General features: G+C 52.2%; 1 protein-coding gene and 1 long non-coding RNA gene across 3 annotated transcripts in view; both read right to left on the bottom strand.

The window, feature by feature from the left end:
- LRRC75A (leucine rich repeat containing 75A) overlaps window positions 1–25,603 on the bottom strand; it is a 49,160-nt gene that overhangs the window by 23,112 nt on the left and 445 nt on the right. The gene's annotated exons all lie outside the window — the stretch shown is intronic.
- LOC119620326 (uncharacterized) lies at window positions 1,484–25,603 on the bottom strand. The gene is made up of 2 exons (XR_005236884.2): window positions 5,381–25,603; window positions 1,484–1,725 (listed from the first exon to the last, which is right to left on the bottom strand). It is a non-coding gene; the product is annotated as an uncharacterized lncRNA (long non-coding RNA).

Below are 25,603 nucleotides of genomic sequence, written 5' to 3'. Positions count from 1 at the left end.
TGAGTCACGGCCAACCAACGCTGGCCCGCCCTGTGAATTCCAGCTGGGGTGGGGCTCCCCGAGGTCCCAGGGCTAACACAGGGAAAGCCAGATAGAGGCTGGCCAAAGGCCATGGCACACATTATTGCTTTATTGCTTTATTTCGACCCCACCTAAGTCCACAGGATGCTTGTGCTAATTGAGGGCACTTCATAGTCCTGAAGACCTTGGGCTACTTCCTGCCTCCGTGATGTCCTCTCCATCCCCCCTCCCCTAAGCCAGGCTATTGGAGATGATGGTGTCACCAGCTGCTGGGACTACCCATGGGGCTGGGTGTGAGGGAGAAGAGGTCACCAGATCCTCAGGTATCTCAGGAGGCTGCAGCCTGGGCCACAGCCCTGGGAACAGGCTCCTTTCTGACTCTGCACCCATGGCCTGCCCTTGTTCTCAGGAAGACACAGAATGGGGGTAGGCACACGAGGCCTGCTGCATGTGCAAAGGAAGTAGAAGTATCAGATCCAGGTGTGGTCCCTGCAGCCCCTCCTGTGCACTGTACTACTCTTGGAGGGGCTGGTTTGTCTTAAAAAGCACGAGGCATTGAGGACAATCCCATTTTCCTCATGATAGGTCTAAACGGTACCACCTCTAGTACTGTTGGTGGACGGTTCCTCATCAGGATGTCTGGGAACACCAGCAGGTACGCCTGAGTCACTGCTGGTGGGGAGTGACACTCGGAGAGCGTGGCTGGCCTGACACCAAGTCACCCTTGGCTCCCTTACCGAGCTGCCGGACCCAACACACATGGTATCTCATGATACATGGTATCTCAAAGAAGGGGGCCCTACATGACTGGAGCATGAATAAACAGGTCTGGGGACTCACTGCAATGGGGAGAGATGATGGGCTTGGGAATAGGGGTGCATGTTTCCAACAAGTGAGTAGAGATTCATGCAAGGCAGTCAGAATGGCATTTCTCAAAGTGTGGTCTGTAGACTTTGGAGAAGCACCCTTAATACCATTTTAGGGGTGCTGTGGGGACCTCTTTTCCAATGACATATCTATGTGATGCCAGATTTTCTTCATAGACGTCAATTAAAACAACCTGTCGCAAGACCCAATGCAAAAGCGTGAGTCTGATAGCTGTCTGTCTTCGAGAAAGTGAGACATGCAAGAGAGTCACAAAAATGGGGAGCAACACCACTCTCCTCACGTGGTTTTTCTTTTCCTTTGGAAAATATAGTTATTTTCATAAAATGTATTTCTTCACTTGTGAACTTATTCTTTTTTATTCTGAGACAGGGTCTTGCTCTGTCATCCGGGCTGGATTGCAGCGGTGCGATCATAGCTTGCTGCAACGTTGAACTCCTGGGCTCAAGCGATCCTCCTGCCTCAGCCTCCAGGGTAGCTGGGACTACAAGTGTGAGGCACTGTAAGGAGCTGCTGTTATTTTTTTAGATGTGAAAACAACCCTATGAATGGTAACAGCTGGCATTTTGCATTCACGTTTGCACACATGTGTGCAAGGCAATGGCACGGAGTGTACATGCTCACTGCCACTCACTCGATGCCTCCCCACAGTTGGACTTGCACCTTCACTCTGTATTTCTGTGCCGTAGGGAAGTCACCCAGTACATGTTTCCCCCAAAGCAGAATACACAGGTGGTTTCTCTTCTGAGCTCTGGCCTCCCTGAGAATTCCTTCATGTTGATGACACACCTGAAGACAACCTGGCTCAACAGAAACTCCCTGCAAAATATTGCAGACAGACTTGGTTACCCTCTGACTTTCAGTGCTGCAGATGAGAATGAGGCTATCTGATTTTTGTTTCTTTAGCTGCTTGTTTAGCCCTGGCACCTGTAGGGCTGTCTTTGCCATAAAACCCCACTGTGTCTCCTGGATAGCCCCAGCAGACTGTCCTCTTCCTAGGAATATCAGTTCAGCATACAGGAGACCTCTGAAGCAACTGATATCTCTACAGCAACTTCTCCAAGTCACCAAAGGGGCATCTCATTCATGACATCGCCCAAACTCCAAAAATCCCTTCCCTGTATCTTCCTCGCTACTCCAACCATCCCTCGCTTTCTCATTTCCACCCTGAAAACCCAGCCCAAATCTTTCTAATACAAATAAACTTAACTTCTCTGGCCAATCCAGTTCTCAGATCCAAAAAGCCCCGTAAAATCCCAGAAAATAACAAGGGTTGGCAAGAATGTGAAGAAACTGAAACCTTTGTGTGCTGCTGGTAGGAATGCAAAATAGTGCAGCCACCATGGAAAATGGTGTGGCAGTTCCTTAAACAAATGAAACACAGAATTGCCATATGATCCAGCAATTCCACTCTTGGGAATATATACCCCAAAGAACTGAAAGCAGGCACTCAAACAGCAGCTATGTCTCCAGCAGCATCATTCACAGTAGCCAAAAGGTGGAAACAATCCGAGTGGCCATCAACAGATGAATGGGGTACACGGAGTGGGGTCTAGCCATGCAACGGAATATTATTCAGCCTTAAAAAGGAAGGGGATTCCAACACATGCTACAGCATGGTGAACCTTGAGGACACAGGGACAAATAAGTGAAATAAGCCAGACACAAAAGGACAAATACTGTCTGATTTTACTTATATGAGGTACGTAGACTAGCTAATTCAGAGACAGAAAGTAGAATGGTGGATACCAGGGGCTGGGGGGAGGGGAAAGAGGAGTTACTGTTTAATGAGGACAGTGTCCGTTGTGCAAGATAAGAGTTCTGGAGATCAGTTGTGCAACAGTGTGAATGCACTTAACACAACTGAGCTGTATGCTTAAAAATGGTTGAGATAGTACATTTTATGTTATTGTATTTTACCACAAATTTTAAAAAGGGCCAGGCCCGGTGGCTCATGCCTGTAATCCCAGCACTTTCGGAGGCTGAAGCAGGAGGACAGCTTGAGCCAGGGAGGTTGAGGCTGAAGTGAGGTATGACAGTGCCACTCACTGCACTCCAACCTGGGTGACAGCCAGACCCCCAAGAAGGCAAACATAGACACGTTCTTGGGATAGGAGGGAGCAGGGGAAGGTGCACATTCTACCTGGCTGTTCTTTTTCTGGCCCTGACACTTGGTTATTAAACATTTTTGCCACCATGTGTCTAGTAGTGGATCTGTTTTCTTTGAATTTCCTTTCAGGTATTGGTCTGCAGAACATAGACCTTTTCTCAGGCTGGCGCTTCCTCAGGAAAACCAACGCTGGCTCTGTGTCTTCTGTATTTGTCTTTTTTGGTATTCTGTGCATGATACACTTTCATCCAGGGTTTCCAGTTTGCCTTCCATGTCACTGATTTCACATCCATCATTACCGCTCTCACTGCCCCCAAGAAGGATTGCAAGTCGGCTAGCATTTCATTTCCTTGCAATTCTTATTTTGCTTGTTAATCTCTCCTTTCATCTCACCCTGTTGGTTTTCTTTTCCATCTCAGCTTGGCCTCTTTGGGTGGCCTTTTATTCTTTTCCTGCAAAGTTCATTTCTTCTGGATCCTGCTGTAGATCATTTTCAGAGGTCGGGGTTCAGGTTCCAGGAAGCTCAGGCTTCCCCCATCCCCAGCTTGTGCACTCTCGAAGAGATCTAGTCTATCAGCGCATCCTTGTCCCCATGACAGCCTCCTTGGGTTGGGGCTGAGTCCACCTCTCAGGACTCTGGCTTGCACAAGAGTCCAGCCCCAGGATGAGACTCAGGCACCGTGCTTACGTGACTCTGACCTTGAGAAGGGACATCTTCACCCACTTCATGGCCTGAATCTCCAACTCTCACAACAGTGAAGTCCACGGAAATCTATAACAATGTCTGTATGTTCAGGACGCTTCCTGTCCTTGGACAAGCCCACTGGCTGCACTGGACTTCTCAGACGCCCTCTCTTCCCGCCTTGGGAGTTGCTGTCTCTGAACGGATGCAGACAGAGGCATGGGAGAGGATGAAGGGAGAGGGGAGTGGAAGAGCCCTCCTTCTACCTCCAAACTGTCACTTCCATGGTACAGGACCAGTTGCCTGGCTTTCTGATTGGCACAGTCCTCAGTCTAAGGGAGAAAGCGGCTTCCTCCCTTCCTTCCGGAGGTCTCAGATTCTTGGAGGAAGGCTGGATGGTGTCTTTCTTGGCCTTGCTCCATGTGTCTAGCAGTGAGGAGGCTCCTCTCAGACTGCCCACCTGTCTTTGTTTCCAGTGTGCTGAGCGTTTGTGTTTTTTTGGTGTGTCATCTTAGGTGTCTTAGGGGAAAGCTAGGAGAAGCCACAGAGGAGGCCGCCAGGCATACTCTATTTTAAACCTCAACTCCCCCCTTCCCTCTTCAACTCATTTTTAACCCCACTCCCAGAAGGAAGGCCCCACGGGAAATTAGCTTTCATTTGTCTGTCTTCTCCAGGCATGACTCTACAGTTTCTGCAACAACACAGCCGAGGAAAGGAGGACGCAGCAAGCGCTGAATATTAACAAGCAAAGGTAGATGCTTCAATATCGAAACCACCAGGGCCCGCATGTGCAAAGCTACTTAATGAGGGTGTAATCAAACACAGTCCACCAGAAGGAAATTAATTAGAGTCCAGAGGGCAAGCAGGAAGCAGAACCAGGCTGCTCTCCCTCCTGGCTCTAGAACATCACTGGCAGCCACTGCTAAGGGAGGGACAAGCCTGGGGGAAGCCAGGCCTCAGCTGGGTGCCAGGGCTCCTGTCCTCTTCCCCACGACATTCCGGCTTGCCTTTGGGGGACACCCAGGGGAGGGAAGGGAAATGTCAGGTTCTGTTAGGGAAACACAGCCTGAGGAAGCCCCCAGGGAGAGAAGCTGGGACATCCCAGAGTTAAGGAGCTGGGCACGGATAAGGCTTGCTTCTCTAGGAAGACAATGGTCTCATAAGGAGGACGGAGTCATAAACAACAGAAATGTATTCTCTCATAGTTTTGGAGACCAGAAATCTGAAATCAGGGTGTTGGCAGAGCTGCACTCCCTCTAGGGATTCTAGGGGAGACTTCATTCTTTCCCCATGTGTGACAGGGAAGGGAGGGATGCCAGGCACAGACCTGTGCACCAAATGAGAGAGACAGATACAGGGTGCAGTGGGATGAATGGTGGCCCCCAAAAGACATGCCCATGCACCTGTGCCCAGAAACTGTGAATGTGACCTCATTTGGAAAAAGGGTCTTCACACACAGATTACCTTCAGGACCCTGAGATGAGATGATCCTGGTTTATCCAGCTGGGAGGGCCCTGAATCCAAAGCAAGGGTTCTTACAAGAGACACAGAGAAGACAGCAATGTGTAGGTGGAGGCAGAGAAGGGAGTGACGCGGCCGCAACCACCAGAAGCTGGAAGGGTGAAAGAGTGAAATGTGCCCTGGAATCTCTGGATGGAACACCGCCCTGCCGACACTCTTACCTCAGACTTCTGGCCTCCGAACCATGAGAGAGTATGTTTCTATTGTTCCGAGTCACTCAGCCGGTGGTCATTGGTTACGGCAGCCCCAGGAAATGAATGCACCAGATTGGATCAGGACAGAGGTGGCATTTTCCCCAGGGGCACACCAGGCAAAAGGGAGAAGAGATCAAGGCAAGGGGCCGGGACTCCTCCCTTCTTCCACTGCTGTGGACCTCAGCCAAGAGCACAGCTGTGGGCAACCAAGGACATTACTGCCAGAAATCAACTTGCTGTCTCCACCAGCCCCGGAGCCTCTGTGGGTATATGACACACACTCCTTTGCTGTCTGCTCGCAGAGACAGGGCTATACTAGTCAGAAATGCTTCCTATAGGACCCCCAAGGTGTTTCTCAGCTCAACAGGGGAAAGAACCTTTCAAAACAGGTGATGAAGGAAATGCCAACACCACTCATGACAAGGGCGAGGCTTGAAGACACTCCACTAAGAGAAATAAGCTAGGCACGAGAGGACAAATACTGCATGAGGCCACTTACATGAGGGACCAAGGGTATCTAATTATTCAAAGTACTCAAATTCACAGAGACAGAGAGTAGAATGGTGGTTGCTGGGACTGGGGAAGAGGGAATTCGTGTTGGGTGGGGACAGGGTTTCAGTTTGGGGACGATGAAAAAGTTCTGGAGATGGAAAGTGGTGATAGTTGCACAGCAATATGAATGTGCTTAATGCCACTGAACTGTGCACCTAAAATGGTTAAAACGGCATTTTATATTTGTATATTTTATCATAATAAAAAAATAGTGGTGAGCTCACCGTCACTGGAAGGATACAAGCAGAGGAGAGACACTCATCAGCCGGCACTGCTGAGGCAGGATTTCTGGACCACAAGGAAGGTGGCCACTAAGAGCTGCCCTCCAGCCCCCTGTGACTCTTCTCATCAGCATGGCCCAGGATGCAGGATCCTGGCATCCAAGGAGGTGCCACTAAGTAGCTATAAGACGTGGGGCCTGGTGAGAGGAACTAGGAAAGAACTCAGAAAAAAAAAAAAAGCAGCAACAACAAAAAGCCAGTGACGAAGTTGCGTGGATGGCGGAAGGGGAGGAGGAGTTTGGTGATGGAGTTTGAAGACCAGGACTGAGACCCCCCCGCTGGAGGGGTATGTGGGGTGCAAAAGCAGAAGTGGCACCAGTGGGCTTGACTGCTCCAGAGAGGGGCATCGCTCCTCAGTGCCTTTAGCCCTGAAAGTGCCACTGTCACACAGGGCGGCCCTGGAGCAAAGTGCGAGTGCACTGAGGCATATGGAAATCTGGTATCTCACACATTTGTCACGTCATGTTCAGGAGAATTAGGCGTATCAGAGTATCTAACAGACTGGCCTTCCAATCCCCACTTAAAACGGGTAATTGAGTAGCTGATTTTAAGCTTATGATTTGAAGCAGAACACCGGAAGTGGATTCAGCCAAGTTTGTAAGTTTTGAAATGTTTCAGAGAACTAATAGTCATCATATTTATCAGTTTATTAAATTTTAAGAACTGTTTAGGAACCCGGGAAAGTCCTGCTTTTTAGGATGAGTATTTATAAACTTAAGAACACTGGTTATGTTAAATTTTTAAATTTATAAAATTGCATCAAGATAATTAAAGAAATTTAATGACTTAAGTTATAAACCCCCTACCCTTGAACATGGTCATTTAAATGAACTAGATTCATGAGATGAATAATGAAATTGGTATGTTAAATGCTTCAGGAAACACTAGGTTTAAAAATTTCCACTTCAATATATATTGAATATTAATTGAGAAAATTCAAGTAGTTGTAAGTAGTCTGCGCGCGTGTGTGTGTACCCCAAGAATAACTAATGAGAGATAATGCAGACGAGGTGGGCACCCTGCAGAGTCTGGGGCAAGAGCATCAGCACAGCTAGAGAGGGAGGACTACGCAGTTAAGAGCCCGAGGCACACTGCTCAGGCTTGGAAGACACCAAAGCAAAGCAGACTAGCAAAAGTAATGAAAGCAACTGCTACATCCCCTCCCCCTAACAAAACCACTGGACAGCGTGGGAACCCTGTTTGAAGATGAGGCCTCCTCACACTCCTGCTGATGTCTAAGGTGGGCATTGCCTAGCTCCTGGTCCGTCTTGGGGGTTGCCTCTCAAGGGCACCCTGGCTTGGTGCTCACCACCCCCACAGGCCTGTGAGTTTGGTGCCCATGAACACCCAGCTGACCGAAGTCAGCCAGATGCTGCCAGGGAGGGCTGCTCTGCGGAGGTCTGAGCCAAGAAACTGCTGCTGGGGGGGTCACTGGCACCCACTCCCCGCTCCACCAGACTTGCCCAGCCTGTCTGAAGGATGAGAGGTAAAGACTGGGGTTCTCTGGTTCCACCTCAGGGCCCAGGGGCAGCTCATGACTCTCCCACCCGTCCAACGCCATGTGGCCCCTGCAGGTTTTTGAAGCCAGGCACTCCGGCAGGCTGGCCCTCCTCAACAGTGACGAGTGTTGCCACCAGGTCTGCCTTGCCCAGCAGGAGTCAGCAGCCTGGGCGGCAATGTTTGGCAGCTTTGCTCAGTGAGGGGCTTCATGACTGCGTGTTGTTTGTGTTTTAACTTTGAAGTCTTAAAAAATGACACCCTCTGTGTGAAACAGGCCTCTGGAAACAGATGCCCGGCCGTTGCCAAGTGTAACTTAATTAAAATCCAAGAAACGGCTTTAGCAACAAATAAATATCTAAAGGATGCCTTCTCTTCAGAAAAATCTAAAGTAAGCTAGGAAGCGCATCAAGCCATACGGAGGATTTTGTCTGCTCCTTCATGGTCATGGCTCTGCCCACACGTGGCTGAGGGTGAGCGACAAAGACTGGGGTTAGACCCTAACTCACTGTGTGGCCCTGGGCAGGCCACCCTCCTACACCACAGCTTCCCCACCTACAAATGAGAAGGTTGCACCAGCTCATTCTTCCAAAGAGTTGGAGAGGGCAGCAGAAGAGGGACTTGGACCAAATACGTTTGGAACACAAAGAATTCAACAAATAACTATTTTCCTTTTCATGCTGGACATTTCAGCTACTGTTTTATGACTCTGAAAGGGTGGTGGCATTTGCAATATTTCCCAGATTTATTTCCCAAGCCCCTCCCCTGCTTCCCCGTGACCTCTTGTGGACTCGGATTCTGCAGTATGTCTGGGGCCAGATGGTCTCTGAGGTCCGCAGTCCCCTACATTCCACGAATTCTCGGCACTTTGTCATCCATCCCAGCGCCCTCCTAATCTCTCTGCTTGGGAAATTATCTGAATCGGTTGTTTATACCTTCTGGCAAACGCATTTCAGTCCATTTGTCCCTCTCTGCAGTTTGCCCAAGTGAAATGAAACATTTGGTTCATCCTCAAATGATTTGCAGGTAAAATGGCAAAGAGGTAGAGGAATGACTTAGAAGATCCTTCTGGCTCCCTAACAACCCACGTTCCAAGCAGGAGAGTCTTCATGGGAACAGCCCATTTCTCAGAGTGAAAAGCTGGGGGCTGGAAGGTTGTCTCAGACAGTTAGCCAGTGGCAGGGATTGGGGGCTCCAGAGCCCCCAGAAATTTCTGACTCTGCCTCTGTGAGCCCTTGGAAGTTAAGTATTAGCCAGGGTTCTCCCGAGAAACAGAACCGATAAGATGTGTGTGTGTGTGGAGAGAGAGGAAGGGATTGATTTATTTTAAGGAATTGGCTCACATGATTGTGGGGGCTGGCAAGTCTGAAGTCTGCAGGGCAGGCTAGGAAGCTGGGGACCCAGGGAGGAGCTGGCAGTGCTGTCTGGAGTCTGGAGGCAGAATTCCTTCTTCCTCGGGGACCTCTCTTTTCTCTTGGAGCCTTCAACTGATTGAATGAGGCTCACCCATATTATGGAAGGTAATCAGCTTTTATCCATTTATGCTTTTGAGATGGAGTCTGTCACCCAGGCTGGAGTGCAGTGGTGTGATCCTAGCTCACTGCAGACTAGAACTTCTGTACTCCTGTAGTCCCAGCTATTCAGGAGGCTGAGGATCAGCCTCCTGAATAGCTGGGACTACAGGTGCAGGCTACCACGCCTGACTAATTTAAAAAAAAATTTTGGTAGAAATGGGCTGAGCATGGTGGTTCATGACTGTAATCCCTTTGGGAGGGCCGAGGAGGGCGGATCACCTGAGGTCCAGAGTTCGAGACTGGTCTGGTCAACATGGTGAAACTCCCTCTCTACTAAAAATATAAAAATTAGCTGGGTGTTGGCTGGGCATAGTAGCTTACACCTGTAATCCCAGCACTTTGGGAGGCCGAGGTGGGTGGATCATGAAGTCAGGAAATCGAGACCACCCTGGCTAACACAGTGATACCCTGTCTCTACTAAAAAATAAAATAAAATAAAATTAGCTGGGTGTGGTGGCGGGCGCCTGTAGTCCCAGCTGCTTGGGAGGCTGAGGCAGGAGAATGGCGTGAACCCGGGAGGTGGAGCTTGCAGTGAGCCAAGACTGTGCCACTGCACTCCAGCCTGGGCAACAGAGCAAGATTCTGTCTCAAAATAATAATAATAATAATAATAATAATAATAATAATTAGCTGGGCGTGGTGGCACTTGCCTGTAATTCCAGCTACTCGGGAGGCTGAGGCAGAAGAATCACTTGAACCCAGGAAGAGGAGGTTGCAGTGAGCCGAGATTGCACCACTGCACTCCAGCCCAGGTGATGGAGTGAGACTCTGTCTCAAATTTTTTTTTTTTTTTTTTTTTTTTTTGTAGAAATGGAGTCTTGCTTTGTTTGCCCAGGCTGCTCTTGAACTCCTGGCATCAAGCAATCCTCCCGCTGTGGCCTCCCAAAGGGCTGATTACAGGAGTGAGCCACTGCACCTGGTTTTATTTGGCTTTTGTTTTTACTCAAAGTCTAGTGATTTCACATGTAGGTATTTCAGATTTCTTTTTTTTTTAGGCTGAATTTCACTCTGTCACCCAGGCTGGAGTGCAGTGGCGCGACATCGGCTCACTGCAACCTCTGCCTCCCCAAGTTCAAGCGATTCTCCTACCTCAGTCTTCAGAGTACCTGAGATTATAGGTGCCCATCACCACGCCTGGCTGATTTTTTTCTTTTTGAGGTGGAGTCTCGCTCTGTCGCCCATGCCGGAGTGCAGTGGTGCTATCTCGGCTCACTGCAAGCTCCGCCTCCCAGGTTCACGCCATTCTCCTGCCTCAGCCTCCCAAGTAGCTGGGACCACAGGCACCTGCTACCATGCTCAGCTAATTTTTTGTATTTTTAGTAGAGACGGGGTTTCACTGTGTTAGCCAGGATGGTCTCGATCTCCTGACCCTGTGATCCATCCGCTTTGGCCTCCCAAAGTGCTGGGATTAAAGGTGTGAACCACCGTGCCCGGCCACGCCTGGCTGATTTTTGTAGTTTTTCTAGAGACCGGTTTCACCATGTTGGCCAGGCTGGTCTCAAACTCCTGAGCTCAAGTGATCTACCCACCTGGGCCTCCCAAAGTGCTGGGATTACAGGCATGAGCTACCATGCCTAGCCTCAGATGTTAATCACATCTGAAAAATACCTTCATAGCAGCATCTAGACTAGTATTTGACCCAAAATTGGGCACCACAACCTAGCTAGACTGACACATGAAGTTAACCATCACAAGCTAAGGGTCTTTACCACTTTAAATCTCTAGGTCAGAGGCAAGGCCAAGGCCAAGGCCAGACCTCCAAGAATCTAGATTCAGACCTCTTGCTGCCCTCCCTCTGGGTGAGCAGAGATGAGTCATGCTGGATGAGGAATCCAGCTCCAATCCAGCTAGCTTTCAACTTCAGGCAGGAAGGGGAGAGCGGGCGGGATAGAGGAGGAGGGCCCCAGGACCCACGACTGTGGCCAGGGCTGAGGCCCTGCCTGTGCTCTTCCACCTCTCCACGCTTGGCCACTTTCCCTAAGACGTTTCAAAATGCGCTCTGGGCAGTGGGGAGGGCAGGAGCCGGCCCAGGAAGGGAGCCACAGATGCCCTTCCAGGGGCCTTCCTAGCAGGAGCCAGAAGGAGCACCAAGGGGCTGCCAGACCCCGCAGCCAGGCAACGTCGTTCCCATCTTAGGGCCCTGCTTCTCAGGGCCTGATTCCCCTCCCCAGGGTGGAAAATCAGCGAGCCTTCTGGGCTGCAGAGGAGGGGACAGGGTGGGGGTGGTGTCCTCAGGGCTGGGAGGGGCCTATGCCTGGTTTCTCAGTGGTCACTGAGTTTGTCTATAGCTTCAAGATACTGGGAGGGAGCAGCTAGGAGCTGTGGGAGTGGAGGTGGGTGAGGCAAGACAGCCAATGCCATGGGCCAGGCAAAGGCTCTGTGCTTCCTGTGGCATCTCAGGCCTCTCTCTCCATCCAGCATCCCTGATCCCACCCTGAGGGTCTCTCTCGCTGGACTCCCTCCCTCAGAGCATGGCCCAGGTAGAGACTTGGAGCATTTTGCTGCATACCTGCTCTCAGGTCACCAACCAGCTGCCCACACTCCACCTCTTGCCCATTTTCTTTTCTTTTCTTCTTTTTTTTTTTTTTTTTTGAGATGGAGTTTCATTTTGTCACCTAGGTTGGAGTGCAGTGGCATCATCTCAGCTCACTGCAACCTCCACCTCCCAAGTTCAAGAGATTCTCCTGCCTCAGCCTCCCAAGTAGTTGGGGTTAGGCACGCACCACCACGCTCAGCTAATTTTCGTATTTTTAGTAGAGATGGGGTTTCACCATGTTGGCCAGGCTGATTGTGAACTCCTGACTGCAGGTTATCTGCCTGCCTCAGCCTCCCAACGTGCTGGGATTACAGGAGTGAGCCATCGCACTTGGCCTCCCATTTTCTAAAAAAGTCTAATTCCAGCCCAAAGTCCCTCCCCGCTCCATGTCCCCATTACCCTCAGAGAGCCCTCTTCTGGTCCTGGCTCATGGACCGGCCTCTCCCTAAGACAAGCGACACCAAAGCCATTTCCATTCACCTCGCCCTGCTGGACCTTTTCTGGAGAGATGGGAATTCTTGGAACAGGTAACTTATTCTCTTTTGTGTCTGAGTTTCCATGTCCCAAACCAACCCCTCTGAGTTCCTGCTGGTCTGTCTTGGGCCGACAGCTGTCTGGAAACCCCACCAGTGAGAATCCTGCCTAAGACTGTTTTTACTCCGAAACGCCACAACTCCAGAAGGCTGTGGAAAACATAAGTCTGCAGCTGAGAATCATAAAAAGTTCAGAAGACTGGCACATCCTAGGAAAAACTAAATCCACTGGAGTGACTAAGCCTGAAGAAGTGGAAGTTACTTACCGGGGTAGGAGCACCCAGACCTCATTCCCCCAGAACTGCCAGAGGCAAGGATGTGAACCGTCTGGGAAGCTTGAGGGGAGTCCTGGACCCCTGCAATACTGCAGGGTCTGGGGCTCAAGGGAGCCCAACAAGGACACCCTGATGCCTCTGCTGGTGCCCTCGGTGCCCCTGACTGGGTGAGTCCAGATCCACTCAGGTTGTCTTAGATTCTGTCTGATCCTCTTTGAGAGCCAGGGTGTTGAGCTGGAACTTTCTAGAAGATTCCCAATTCCTGCAGCTCCTCGATTCAAGAGAAAGAGGGCAAGTACCCAGTTGAGAGGCAGAAACCAAGTTCTGTCAGGTGTTCCGCAGTTCATTGCCTCAGGTGATTTAAGAAGGCTGTGCCTGAGGAGATGCATGGGAGAAGGGATAAGGCTCCTTAAAGGCCTCAGCTGATAAAGACTCTAAACTTCCATGCAGTCTCACCAATGCTGCCAAGTACAGCTGTGCAAGGCATGCACTGCACAAGTGTGTCTGGGTGGGGCTGAACTCACCAAGCCTTGACTCTGACCGTGCCCAACCAGACAGGCACCTTCTTCCACTTCTCATAAAAGCACTCTATGGGCTAGAAGCCACATTCCACCTCAGTGAAGGAAATCAAGGTGATAGGCATCCTTGAGTGACCTGACTCAGTCACTGAATGGCCTCTACACCCCCAAGTTCTTGGTTTTCCTGGGCTGCCAGCAGCAGAGCTGTAGCCAAATTCTAACATGGAGGCAGCGAGCTCATGAAGCTTGCCCCTCGCTAGGAATACCTTTTCAGGTCATGGTCCTGCTCTCTGCTTCCTCCAACACTAGGTCATCATTGTCATAGCCACCACCGTCTCAACATCTTACTTTAAGAAATAAACTGTTCGCCTGTGGTCCCAGCACTTTGGGAGGCCGAGGCGGGTGCATCATGAGGTCAGGAGATCGAGACCATCCTGGCTAACATGGTGAAACCCCGTCTCTACTAAAAAATACAAAAAATTAACTGAGCATGGTGCCGGACGCCTATAGTCCCAGCTACTGGGGAGGCTGAGGCAAGAGAATGGCATGAACTCGGGAGGCGAAGCTTGCAGTGAGCTGAGATTGCACCACTGCACCTCCAGCCTGGGGGGCAGAGCGAGACTCTGTCTCAAAAAAAACCCAAAATAAATAAAATAAAAATAAAAAAGAAATAAACTGTTGAAAAAGTGTCACTAGGAGCATGGGTCCCGAACCCCCAGGCCACAGACCAGTACCAGTCTGTGACCTGTTAGGAAGCAGGATGCACAGCAGGAGATGAACAGTGGGCCAACGTTCCTGCCTGAGCTCCGCCTCCTGTCAGATTAGTGGCAGCATTAGGCTCTCATAGGAGCACAAACCCTACTGTAAACTGCAAATGTGAGGGATCTAGGTTGCACACTTATGAGAATCTAATGCCTGATGATTTCTCACTGTCTCCCGTCACTCCCAGATGAAACCATCTAGTTGCACGAAAAGCAGCTCAGCGCCCTCACTGATTCTACATTATGGTGAGTTGTATAATTATTTCATTATATGACAATGTGATAATAATGGAAATAAAGTACATAATAAGTGTAATGTGTTTGAATCATCTCAAAACCATCCCCCACCCCTGGCCATGGAAAAACTGTCTTCCAGGAAACTGGTCCCTGGTGTCAAAAAGATTGGAGACCGCTGACTTAGGAATACACTCAAGGTAACTATGCTCCCCATTCTTCCCCTCTCCTGAGGCTGTCCCTCCCCATCTTCTTCTCCTGCCACAGTGAAGGGACAGCACAGGTCCTCTGTGTCCCAGAGCCCCCTCTTCCATCTTGCCTATGATGAGGGTACCCAGCCCACCTGTCCCAACCCGAGGAAGCTCAGAAAACACCGAGTTTTTCACTGGGACAGACCTAGGCATCACTTCCAATACTTCTCCAGGGACCATTGGGCAGGGCAGGATCTTGGGAATCAGGGACCTGGTTCCAGTCCTATGTGACCCTGCAAAGGCCACTCCTTGTCTCTGGGCTGTGTGCGCCTCTGTTGAACATCTCAGCTCTGACTGCAGCAGGCCTTCTCACCAAAGGAGCCATGGAACCCCTCCTTCGGCCATTTCCTCCAGGGAGGGAAAGGGGCAGAGGCAGATCCAGGCCACTTGGCCCTCTAAGGACATTAGAACCTCAGCGCTGCCTGTCCTCTGATGGCAGTGAGCCAGGACCATTGCCAGGAGAGAGCCGGTGAGACCACAATGTGCAAGGCAGCCAGGTAGCCTGTTACAAGGCCACAGGACTGCACCAGGTACTAGCACCTACCTGGTGCCAGGTGAGACGAGAGCCCCTCCATGCTTCCCTCTCTGTGGCCCCTGCTCTCTCCTGCCCACTCATAGGAAGTGTGATAGTCAACTGTATGTGTTTATACATGTAAATCTCCTTTTGATTCTGTTTCTCTGGAGAAGCCTGGCTTATAATACAGGAAGTAACATCCCCATGGGAAGACATTAAGAGCCTTAAGTAGGAAATTATGAACCAATCTCAGGAGCATCTCACTGTCATGCTGAGTCCACTGTAGGCCCTGCCATAGGAACGCAGAGCTTCAATCTTCAACAATCTTCAACACCTGGGCCCCGGCAGGTGCAGTGCAGGAAGACTGCTGGCTACCCCCTGCCCTCCTCCATGATGGCCTGGCAGAAGCAGGTGTCTGTGGGTGGGCGAGATGGTCCTGGCATTCAGCAGAGGAAGGGAGACATGTCTCTTCCCCGAGCCCTGTCTGTGCTTGTCCTCATCCTGCATCTGAGCTATGGGCCCTCCACACAGTGGGGCAGGCAGTTCCAGGCTGACCATTTACCAGGAGGGAATCAGAAAAAGAGGTTTTGTTTTCAGCCGCCCAGCCCACCCACAGAGCTCTGCCTCCCCAGGAGCACCTGCAGCTCCTGTTCCTCTGACTCCCCCATCATCTACAACACAGCCCTTTCCACAGTCTGCACCCACAGGGGACTCCCCAGGTCCCCATGGGGAAAGGGGTGTTGGAGGGCTGCCAGGTGCGCGGTGTGTGCTGGGCGGTCCAGGTCCAGGGCAGGAATTCTGACCGTTATGCTTGGTGCGGGGCTGCCTCTCCTGGGCCCTTACCTGCCCCTGGCACCAAGGGAGAGAAACCTGCCCCACTCCTGTCCCTTTCTATCGGGCAGGGCCTGAACCTGGGGCTCCAGGAGGCCATGACTGCATAGACAGAAACTAAGGGCAGTGGGGTGGGACGGGGGACATCACAAGTTGCCAACTTCCCAGGCTGCAAGTGCTGGCTCCCTGTGGTGCTGGGTGTCCCTCAGTGGATGAGGGCTGTCCTACAAGCCTCCGTGGCACCTGTATCTGTGGGCGGAGGCTCCATGGGGACAGCGGCTGTAGGGTAGGAATGTGCAATGCATGGGGTCCCAAGATAGCTGGGGGCACTTCCTACAGGTCCCTGGCATGCTCTGGGAGAGATCTGGGCTGAGGGCCGTGGGAAGGCCAAGTGGGTAGGAGAGGGACAGGCTTGAGGACCAGGGCTGCTGGGAGGCGCTGGCAGAGCAGGTCAGGCAAAGCCCACCTAAGAAGTGGGGGAGATGGGGCTACCCACAGCTCCTGGGCCTAGTGCCTGTGTCCACTCATGAGCCCCACTGAGGAAAGGGGTTTGCCCAGCAGTCAGTGTGTGCGTGCCCTGCACCTGTGTAGGCCTCCATGGCCAGAGACAAGGGCAGAGCTGGAATCCGACCATGGCCAGCCCTACAATCACTTGCCAGTCCTCTATGGCATCAGTGGCTGCTCTGAGCCCTTCTAGAAATGAGCGCCTTGGCCAACCCTGCCTTCCCTACTTGTTCCAACTGGTGCCAGCTCTGCTTAGGTGCCCAGGGACGTCTGCTGAGTGAAAGAACCAAGTACCAGTGCACAGTCAGGTGCCAGGCAGGGTTCTTGCCCTCTGAAGGCAAAGGCCCTGAAGCTTGGCTGGGGCTGGCAGGTCTGGGTCTCTGTGGACAGGATAGAGGCCGGAATGGGGACAGGCTCCATCCAGATGAGCATGGAGAGTAGCCCCTCAGAAAAGGCAGAGCGGAAAGTAGAGGGAGGGGAGAGAGACCAGATGTGCGAGGGGCCAGAGCAGCCCCCACAGTAGGCGGAAAGGTGGCAAGGGAGCCAGGCACTGAGTTACATGGGCAGTGGGTCCCAGCAGAGCCTGCCCCAGCCTCATTCCCCTCCCCAACGCTCTGAGATGAATGGCTTATGGCACACAGGGCAGCTCGGGCCTCTGTGAGTGCTGGGTTTTGCTCATGTGTGAAAGTCTGCAGGTTCCCTGGTTCTGGCCTCTGCCCCTGGCACCCTGTGATGAGGCCTTTCACCCTCCATCAGTTAGGACTGCGGTCAGCACAGACAGGTTGGCCTCAGCCATATGGGGGTCGGCCCCAGTTACCTGGTGGGGAGGTATCTGTGTCCCCTCTCTGTCCTGGGACTGCTGCATCCCAGCTCTTGCACCAGCTGAGGCCAAGGTGGGTGAACTTAGGGCTCGAATGTGAATCTGGCTCAGGGCCTGGAAGAAATAACTGACCACACATGGGAATGAAGGGGTCTTTCCAAAACCACAGGCACCTGCTGGAATCTCAGTGGTGGTAGTGAACCTCAGGGGTCATTTCACCCACCACGCCTTCATTCTGGAGATGGGGAAACCGAGGCCAGAGAAGGGAAAGGGCTGGGCAAGTTAGGGTTTCCACTGGGGCCAGAACTGAGGGCTCCTGGCTCCCAGTGAAGCCAGCCTCCCTTCTGTGCCAGGCTGTGCACCTGTACTGGTGCTGGCTTCTGGGGTCTTTGCCATCCCTCCCGGAGGGAGGGAAACAGTTGCTGCCATGGTTTTCTCCTGGTGAGTTGCCTGTTGCATCCCCAGTGCCTAGACTGGTGCCTGGAGGAGCAGGAACTCGATCGTTGAATAAATGATTTAATGCATACTGTTTTTTTTTCTTTTCTGCTCATCTAATTTTCTCATTTTTCTATAATTGTATATTGCTTTTATAAAATTTTTAAAACCACCATTTTTACTTTAAGCAACATTCTGTCAGCTTCACAAAACCACCTAATGAGGCCAAGCGCGGTGGCTCATGCCTGTAATCCCAGCACTTTGGGAGGCCGAGGCGGGCGGATCATGAGGTCAAGAGATCAAGACCATCCTGGCCAACATGGTGAAAGCCCATCTCTACTAAAAATACAAAAATTAGCTGGGCATGGTGGTGTGTACCTGTAATCCCAGCTACTCAAGAGGCTGAGGCAGGAGAATCGCTTGAACCTGGGAGGCAGAGGGTGTAGTGAGCTGAGATGGCGCCACTGCACTCCAGCCTGGCGACACAGCGAGACCCCATTTCAAAAACAAACAAACAAACAAACAACAAACAAAAAACCCCACCACCTAAGGAGCAAAATAAACATGAGAAAATGCTTTATGGACTAGAAAGCCATGTGCAGATGGGGGAGGTGTCCCTAATGCCTGCTCTCCTGCCCAAGGCACGGCTGACACTCAGACAATCAAATTGAGCTGGGCGCCCTTCTTGACCGCCACCAACCGCTTCCAGTTCTCACAGCCCCACTCCCCAACCTTCCTGCTGGCAAAGGATGGGAGGCTGCAGAGGGGAGCTGACCAAGATCCGGCAGAGGAACAAGAGTCTGCTTCTCACCCAGGGAAGCGGAAAACACTCAGCAGGGAAGAGACAGTGAAAGAAACAGAGACACCAAGAAAAGCCGCAGGGAGTGGGAGGCAGAGAGGCAGAAGGACACGCGGACACCGCCTGGACACCGAGGGTCGAGCAGGGGCAAGGGGCAGCTCTGAAGGTGGCCCCGGCATACACTCACACACAAGGGCACTCCCCACACTCAGCTGCGCTCCCATGTCTCTCCTGGTTAAGATAAAGTTAGAAACATCAAAATGCCACATCTCTTTGAGCAGCAGCCGCCGGCAGAGCTCCATATGGCTGCAGCAGCCAGGAGTCTGAGCTAATAAAAGTTAAAAAAAAAAAAAAAAAAAAAGCTGGGAAATGCTCCTGGAGAGCCACGTGGGCACTGCTCGGGGCTGGGTGGGGGTGGGGAGGAGAGCAGGCACCACAGGAGGGGGGTCCCCGCCCCTGCTTGGCGCGCCAAGGTCTCTGTTCTCATTTAGAACACCCAGCCCTTTTAGTAATGATGAGTCCAAGATGCAGCAACCAAATCTGCTGTTTTAGATGCCTGGGCCCTCTCCTACCTCCATTCCAGTTTCTCTTAATGGGAGAGGACATGACAGTCAGTGCTGAATGTTTGTGTCCCCTCCTCTCCACTCCCAAATGTATATGTTGAACTCCTAACCCCCAAGGTGACGGTATTGGGAGGTGGGGCCTACAGGAGGTGATTTGGTCATGAGGCTGAAGCCCTCATGAATGGGATTAGTGCCCATATAAAAGAGACCCAGACAGACCCTTCATTCCTTCCACCATGCGAGAATGCAGCGAGAGGGCACTATCACCAGAAAGCAGCCTCGCCAGACAGTGAATCTGCCAGCACCTTCATCTTGAACTTTCCAGACTCCAGACTGTAAGAAATAAATATCTGCTGTTTATAAGCCACCCAGTTTATGGAATTTTGTTATAGCAGCCTGAAAGGACTAAGACAGTCTTCGAGAACAGCCAGGAGGAGCCAGGACCAGCAGAGAGAGACAGAGAGAGAGAGAGAGAGGGAGGGAGGGAGAGAGAGAGAGAGAGAGAGAGAGAGAGAGAGAGAGAGAGAGAGCGCACGCACATGCATGGTTTTTTCGCAGGGCACCAGCAGCCCTGCTGTTGGTGAGGAAGGGGAGCCAGATGGCTGGCTGAGGATCCCCACACTGGGGGGAGAATCTCCAATGCTGACCCCACCCCCTCTGCATCCTGATGGGGGAGTTGGAGAAGACCCTGGTCACTAGATAACCCTTCTTCAAGGAGCCTCTCCCCTGCAGACAGGGTGTGGGGATGCAGGGAGGAGTCATGGCTTCCACCCCACAGGTTACAGGGGGATGGGGGAATATCCCGGCCCATGCTCACAGTAGAAACATTTTAGAAGTCTGAGCCAAACCCCACTGTCTCCTGCGAGAGAACGCCAGGGACAGAGGCTGGAGGAAGTGTGTGCCTGATGGGAAGTTTCAATCCATTCTGTAAGAATTTCCTGAAAACAGATTGTGTGCCAGTTTTTATGGCCTCTGCCCCAGAAAAGCACGCATGGCAATGAAATGACCCTGGGGGAGGGGAGGGTGCACCCACCCTGATGGTCCATGGATAGAGGCCAGGGTACTTTAGGACTTCTGAAGACAGCAAAGCAGTTTCTGGTAATCTCTGAGGAGGTGGCATTTGTTCCAGAAAAAAGGACCCTGTAACCCCATCCCACCATCTCACCAGACCCTAAAGTCAGAATAACTGGCCCAGCTACAGCCCCTGCAGTCGTGCTTAGCCACTACAGAGGCTGCTATTTCCCCAGTCACTGTCCCTGGCAGCCTTGGAAACCAATGAAGCAGGCTTGACACAGGAATCCCTCTGCATCTTTATCACTGGAAAAGCCTCGATCCAGCCCAGGCGGAGAGCGGCGGATTTTAAAAAGGGAGGTTTTTCTTTGTGGAGGAAATGAACATGATTCAGCACAAGAGCCGATCAGGAATGTGGAGGCCAGGCTCTCCCATCAGGCTCCACTCCCCTCCCGCCACCTCGGCAGAGGCCCCAGACTGCACCTGCCGGATGGGATCCCGTGGTGCCACGGAGCCTGGGCACCATGCCACTCCTCTCTCCAAGAACACCACCACCTGGCAGGCTGCCAGGAACAGCCAAGCCCTGTGGACATCACTCCCAGAAATCCAACCACACGGAAAACAAACGTGCTGTGTCTCATGACAGTACTAACAAGCCTGGTAAATCAGCCCACAGTTGCACAGCCGTAGCTGGGGAATCCAAATGCTTTCTGAGGACACACTGACGACAGCAGCAGAGACACACACGCGTACACACATCTTCACGGCACCCAGACTCACTAAGGTATGCCACAAGCCTGCAGGTTTTCAATACCATACAGTGGATAACAGTGGTGGCGGCGGGTCTCCACCCTCAGGAAGCACTAGACCTTATCTGACAAACAAAAGGAAGATCAGGGAAAAGCTCTGCACGGACTGAATGCCTCCCAGTGTGGTAGGACCTCAGAGGCACATGGATCTCTGAGCTTAGGCTGACATGCCCAGGAAGGTGGCCCTGGAAAGGTAAGGTGCATTCAGGAAGAAGCGCAGGCCCAGCGCAGGGGCCCCCTGCTCGGTGTCTGGTAGACTTCCAACCTGCTCACCTAAAGAGGTGTTCTTAGGTGGGGGTGGGAGGAAAAAGGTGACCTTCAGAGGTCATTATGCTCATTTTTCTGCTTCCAGGTAGTAATGACCTGTCCAGTCTCCACATCTCCAGGGAGTCTCCAGGTGCCTGTCCATTATTCAGCTCCTCTTGAGGGATGAGTTAAACTCTTATGTCCTGGCTCTGTGGCCCAGGCTGGAGTGCAGTGGCTTGATCTTGGCTCACTGCAACCTCTGCTTCCCAAGCTCAAGCCATCCTCCTACCTCAGTCTCCCAAGTAGCTGGGACTACAAGTGCACACCACCACACCTGGCTAATTTTTGTATTTGCATTTGTAGAGACACCCATGTTGCTCAGGTTGGTCTTGAACTCGTGAGCTCAAGTCATCTGCCTGCCTTGGCCTCCTAAAGTGCTGGAATTACAGGTGTGAGCCATTGCGCCTGGCCTCAGTGGTTCTTGTTGGCATTAGCTGATGTGGCTCCTATTCCCAGGTGCAGAGTAAAGCCAGCCCCACCACCCCAGACAGCAGAGGGAACCAGGATTCTAGGCCCTAACCATACCAATGGGGGGCCCAAACAGGTTAATATAGGAACAGCCCTGCTTAAGGGGCGTGCACCCTACTTCAAGTAAACCAACCCCATCAGCCTCTTCTCATGGAAAGCTGGGGTGCTGGTGAACATGAAGACAGGGGCTACCTCAGCTGGGTGTGTCCCAGGGAAACAGATGTCTTTTTCTGCTGCTCCATGACACAGGCTGACAGCTCAGTCCAAAATTTTGAGGACTCAGGGAAACTGCTGGGCTGAAGAGATGACAGCTCACCTTCCAGGTGGCCTAGCACTTGCCCTCTCTCAGTGACGGAAGGTTACTTCTTCTCCAGGCCTCCTTAAAGACAGCAGGCCTGGCTGGGTGCGGTGGCTCATGCCTGTAATCCCAGCACTTTGGGAGGCTGAGGCGGGCGGATCACGAGGTCAGGAGATCGAGACCATCCTGGCTAACGTGGTGAAACTCTGTCTCTACTAAAAATACAAAAAAATGAGCCAGGAGTGGTGGTGGGCACCTGTAGTCCCAGCTACTCAGGAGCCTGAGGCAGGAGAATGGCATGGACCCGGGAGGCGGAGCTTGCAGTGAGCCGAGATCATGCCACTGCACTCCAGCCTGGGCGACAGAGCAAGGCTCCATCTCAAAAAAAAAAAAAAAAAAAGACATCAGGCCTGAGCCCAAGACTTGGGGAAGGACATCTGGGGAAGGGGAAGGCCTGGAAGGATGGCGGCCAAAAAAGGACAGAGGAACAGCCTCTCCCATCCAAAGCTGGCTTCTTTTATCTCCACGAGCACTCGCTCCAGATGCTTCTAAATGTGCAGTGAGTTTCTGATCCAGACTGAACCCTGGCCAGGTAGATAGAATCCAAAAAATCCTTGGGCCAGGCCTGAGAAAGGATGCCACAACCCTGCCCCTAGTCTGGCCAGACCCAAAGTAAGGCAGATTTTCCTGTTTCTTATCATAGTCACCAAGAGAATGTGTCTTGAATGGCAGCACCAATACCATTTCACACACTTTGTAGCATTTGCTCTGCTCCGTACCCCAGATCCCTCTTTGGGAAACAAAGAAACACAACTCAGAGAGGTTATCTGCTGGGCCCAAGGTCACAGCTGACTGAGGACAGGAAGACGAGCTGCCTACTTGATCCTTGGCCCTGGACTCTTCTCAGATTACACTCATCTTAAAGGGAAGGGGATTACTTTCTGTTCCTTCAAGGTAGATGCCTGGCATCCTGCCTGCACCCCTGGCCACAGCTCAGGGTCGTCTGTGCTGAATGAGGCTTCCTGCTACCTCTCCAGCAAGTGACAAGCTGGAGAGACACCCTCCAAATCTTAGATGCTGAAGAGGGGCATTCAGAAGAAGTGGCACCAGCAGCCACAGTCCTTCAGCCCACCGTGAACGGCCACACATGCACCCGGGTTGGGTCTCTCTTTCCAGATCCCCAGCCTGGAGCAAGTCACAGCAGGCAGAACAGTGGTATTGGATTGGAGCAGAGATTCTGAACTTGGAGTCTGTAGCTGGGTTTCAGGGGCTTTGTGAACCCTCCGAAATTGCCTGTGAGATCGCGTGAGTCAGTGCATTTGTCTGGGAAGACTGTGTGTAGCTCTTTCAGAGCCTCAAAAAGATCAAGGACTCGAAGAGGCTAAGAAGCACAGGAACAAAGGCTCCTGAGGCCCCACCAGCCATATGGCTCTGGGCATACACAAATCCAGCAGCGAAATCCACGTTATCAAATGCAGGAGAACATGCTGTGTGAATGGAGGTGAGGGCTACTGTCCTCGCTGCTGTGCCTGCTCACTGACCCCCACCCCAGAGGCCTGCATGACATTCCTGCAGAACTCAGTGTCCCACGCTTTGCAGACCCCTGTCTTTACTGGCTGTCTTGCTGGTCTGACCCCAGTGAGGCTTGGGTGTTCTCATGGCTCTCACTGGCTGCTCATTCCCTTTCTGAACATCACCACCTCCAGACTAGAGGAGGAAACTGGAATGGAAAGGAAAATGCAATTTGGGAGAAAGAGCCACTTCAGTGCACAGCACAAATCCAGCTGGACATTCCTCCAAATGGCCTCAGGGTCCTAGAAAGCCACCTCTCTGTCACAGGCATGTGAACACTCCTGTGCTCCACTCCCACACTGCTCAAGGCCCATGACCACTTTCTGGAGGGGTCCTGCTTCATCCATTCCAGGACACACAGGGCAGCTCCAGGCCCATGGCCCTCACATCCCCAGCCAGCGGTTAAAGGAGCCCAACACGAGCCCAGAGCCTGAGGACCTGCTGCTTTCACAGAAAAGGGGGAAGTCTGATAAGCCCCTTCCCACCCCCCATCAGTCCTCCCAGTCCTCCCAGTCCTGCAGCTGAGGCGGGTACCAGGACACCAATAAGACCCATGTGCAGATGTCTGAGGAAATGCTTCTTGTTTCAAGGATCCCACAGTGGGGCTGCAGGGGCTTATCTACTCCCCCGCAAGGCAGGCAGAAGCTCAATGTTCCCAGGATGTGGAATCATACTCAGCCATACAGGGACTGGGGAGCCCAAAGTATCTGCCCACTTTGGGTCCAGTCTCCTCCCGTGGGCCTCCAAGCGACCCTCCATCATGCAAGCTTATTTTACTCTGGTCTTTCACCCTCCAAGAAGTGCTTGCCAGCTCCCTCTGCTCTACTGTATCCGCCAAAGCACCCACTGCAGGGTGGGGGAAACAGCATGTGATCAGGAAAACCTTACTGTATGGTGTGTAAATGGGATACCATGGTCTGGAAAACCCATTCTTCTGTTTGAAAGTGAAAGAGTTACTACAAAGGCCATATGTCAGTTTCCAATTTTCAAAAGACAAAGAAATACACACTGCTAAAGTTAAGTGGTGCATAATGTCATCTTTCTTTGATGACTGAACTCAGAGAAGGCACATGGGGATCTGGCAGCGTCTTGGGCATCATTCTGGAGGTTGTTGGGAAAAGCAGAGGCAGGAGCAGAAGTCTCACATCTTCCCAAGTCCCCACGTCTCTGCTTGCCTCTCCCTGTGCAGTGCGCAGCTTGGGGACACATACTTTAGGGTAAGAGCGCACCAGATACAAAGGTGGGGGAGAGAGCTGCAGAACCCAGGAGGGATGTGGGTCTGATTAGATTTTGGAAGCTCCTCCCAGGAAGGTGCTCCTACAGCCTCTTTCATCAGTGACTGGAAAACCTCAGAAAGGTCACCTGAGATTTTCCCTCTGCCATCCACGGTAGACTCCACCTCTAATGGGGTCAGTCTAGCAAGAATATGGGGCCTGGATTGTCTACCCCCCAAAGCCAGGCCAAGACAAGCTGTTTGGTGATGCAGGAGAGCAGCTTTGCACTCCCCTGCCTGACTTATACTCAACAAAATGCATGGCATGGGCCATGCTCCTCTCCCCACCAAAGACACTGAGGAAGGAAAACAAGCCACAGAGAGGTGAGTGACAGCATTAGCCCCAGGGCAGCCCCAAAGCACTGGCCAATTCTGCAACATCTGTCCCTAGCCAGTGGGGCAGGCACAGGCTAAGGACAGAGTCCTGGCAGCCTCCTGAAGTTCTTGCTGGCCAGGTGGTCACGCAGGACACCAAATCCAGCTCTCCTGTCTCTACAGCTTTCCACAGGGGCTCATGGTTGAGGATCTGCCAAAGTTAGTCAGGGGAGAGGAAACAGTCTCCTTGAACTACAATCCAGGATGCCTCCCAGGAGAGTGAAGGACCTAGGGACTGGAATCTCATTAGCCCCAGGGCTGTGTCCCTGGACTGGCTCTCGGGAAGCCAAGCCAGGTCCAACTGATAACCGCATTCCTTGAGGACCCTCGGCAGGGAGTGACTGCCAGTGGGCAGACAGGAAGAAAAGACCCTGGCCCAGATCAGGCAGGCATCCCTGCTTCCCCGCCCACCGACTATCCCCGGAGACCAGCCTTCTTCTCTGCCTGTGGAGAGCAGTGGGGACATTATGCCAACAGGTCCCCTTTGGCGGGCCTCACCGGCCAGCCTTCCTCCACCCTGCCCTGAGGCCCCAAATTCAGCGGGAGCGCCGAGGCACCTGCTGCCAGACAGTGCTCCATCCCCGCGGAAGGGGGCTTTGG

Source organism: Chlorocebus sabaeus, chromosome 16 (genome assembly GCF_047675955.1).
Source record: "Chlorocebus sabaeus isolate Y175 chromosome 16, mChlSab1.0.hap1, whole genome shotgun sequence".
NCBI classification, from domain to species: domain Eukaryota; kingdom Metazoa; phylum Chordata; class Mammalia; order Primates; family Cercopithecidae; genus Chlorocebus; species Chlorocebus sabaeus.
Note: the sequence above shows the minus strand (reverse complement) of the source record. Positions and strands in the feature narration are given on the sequence as shown.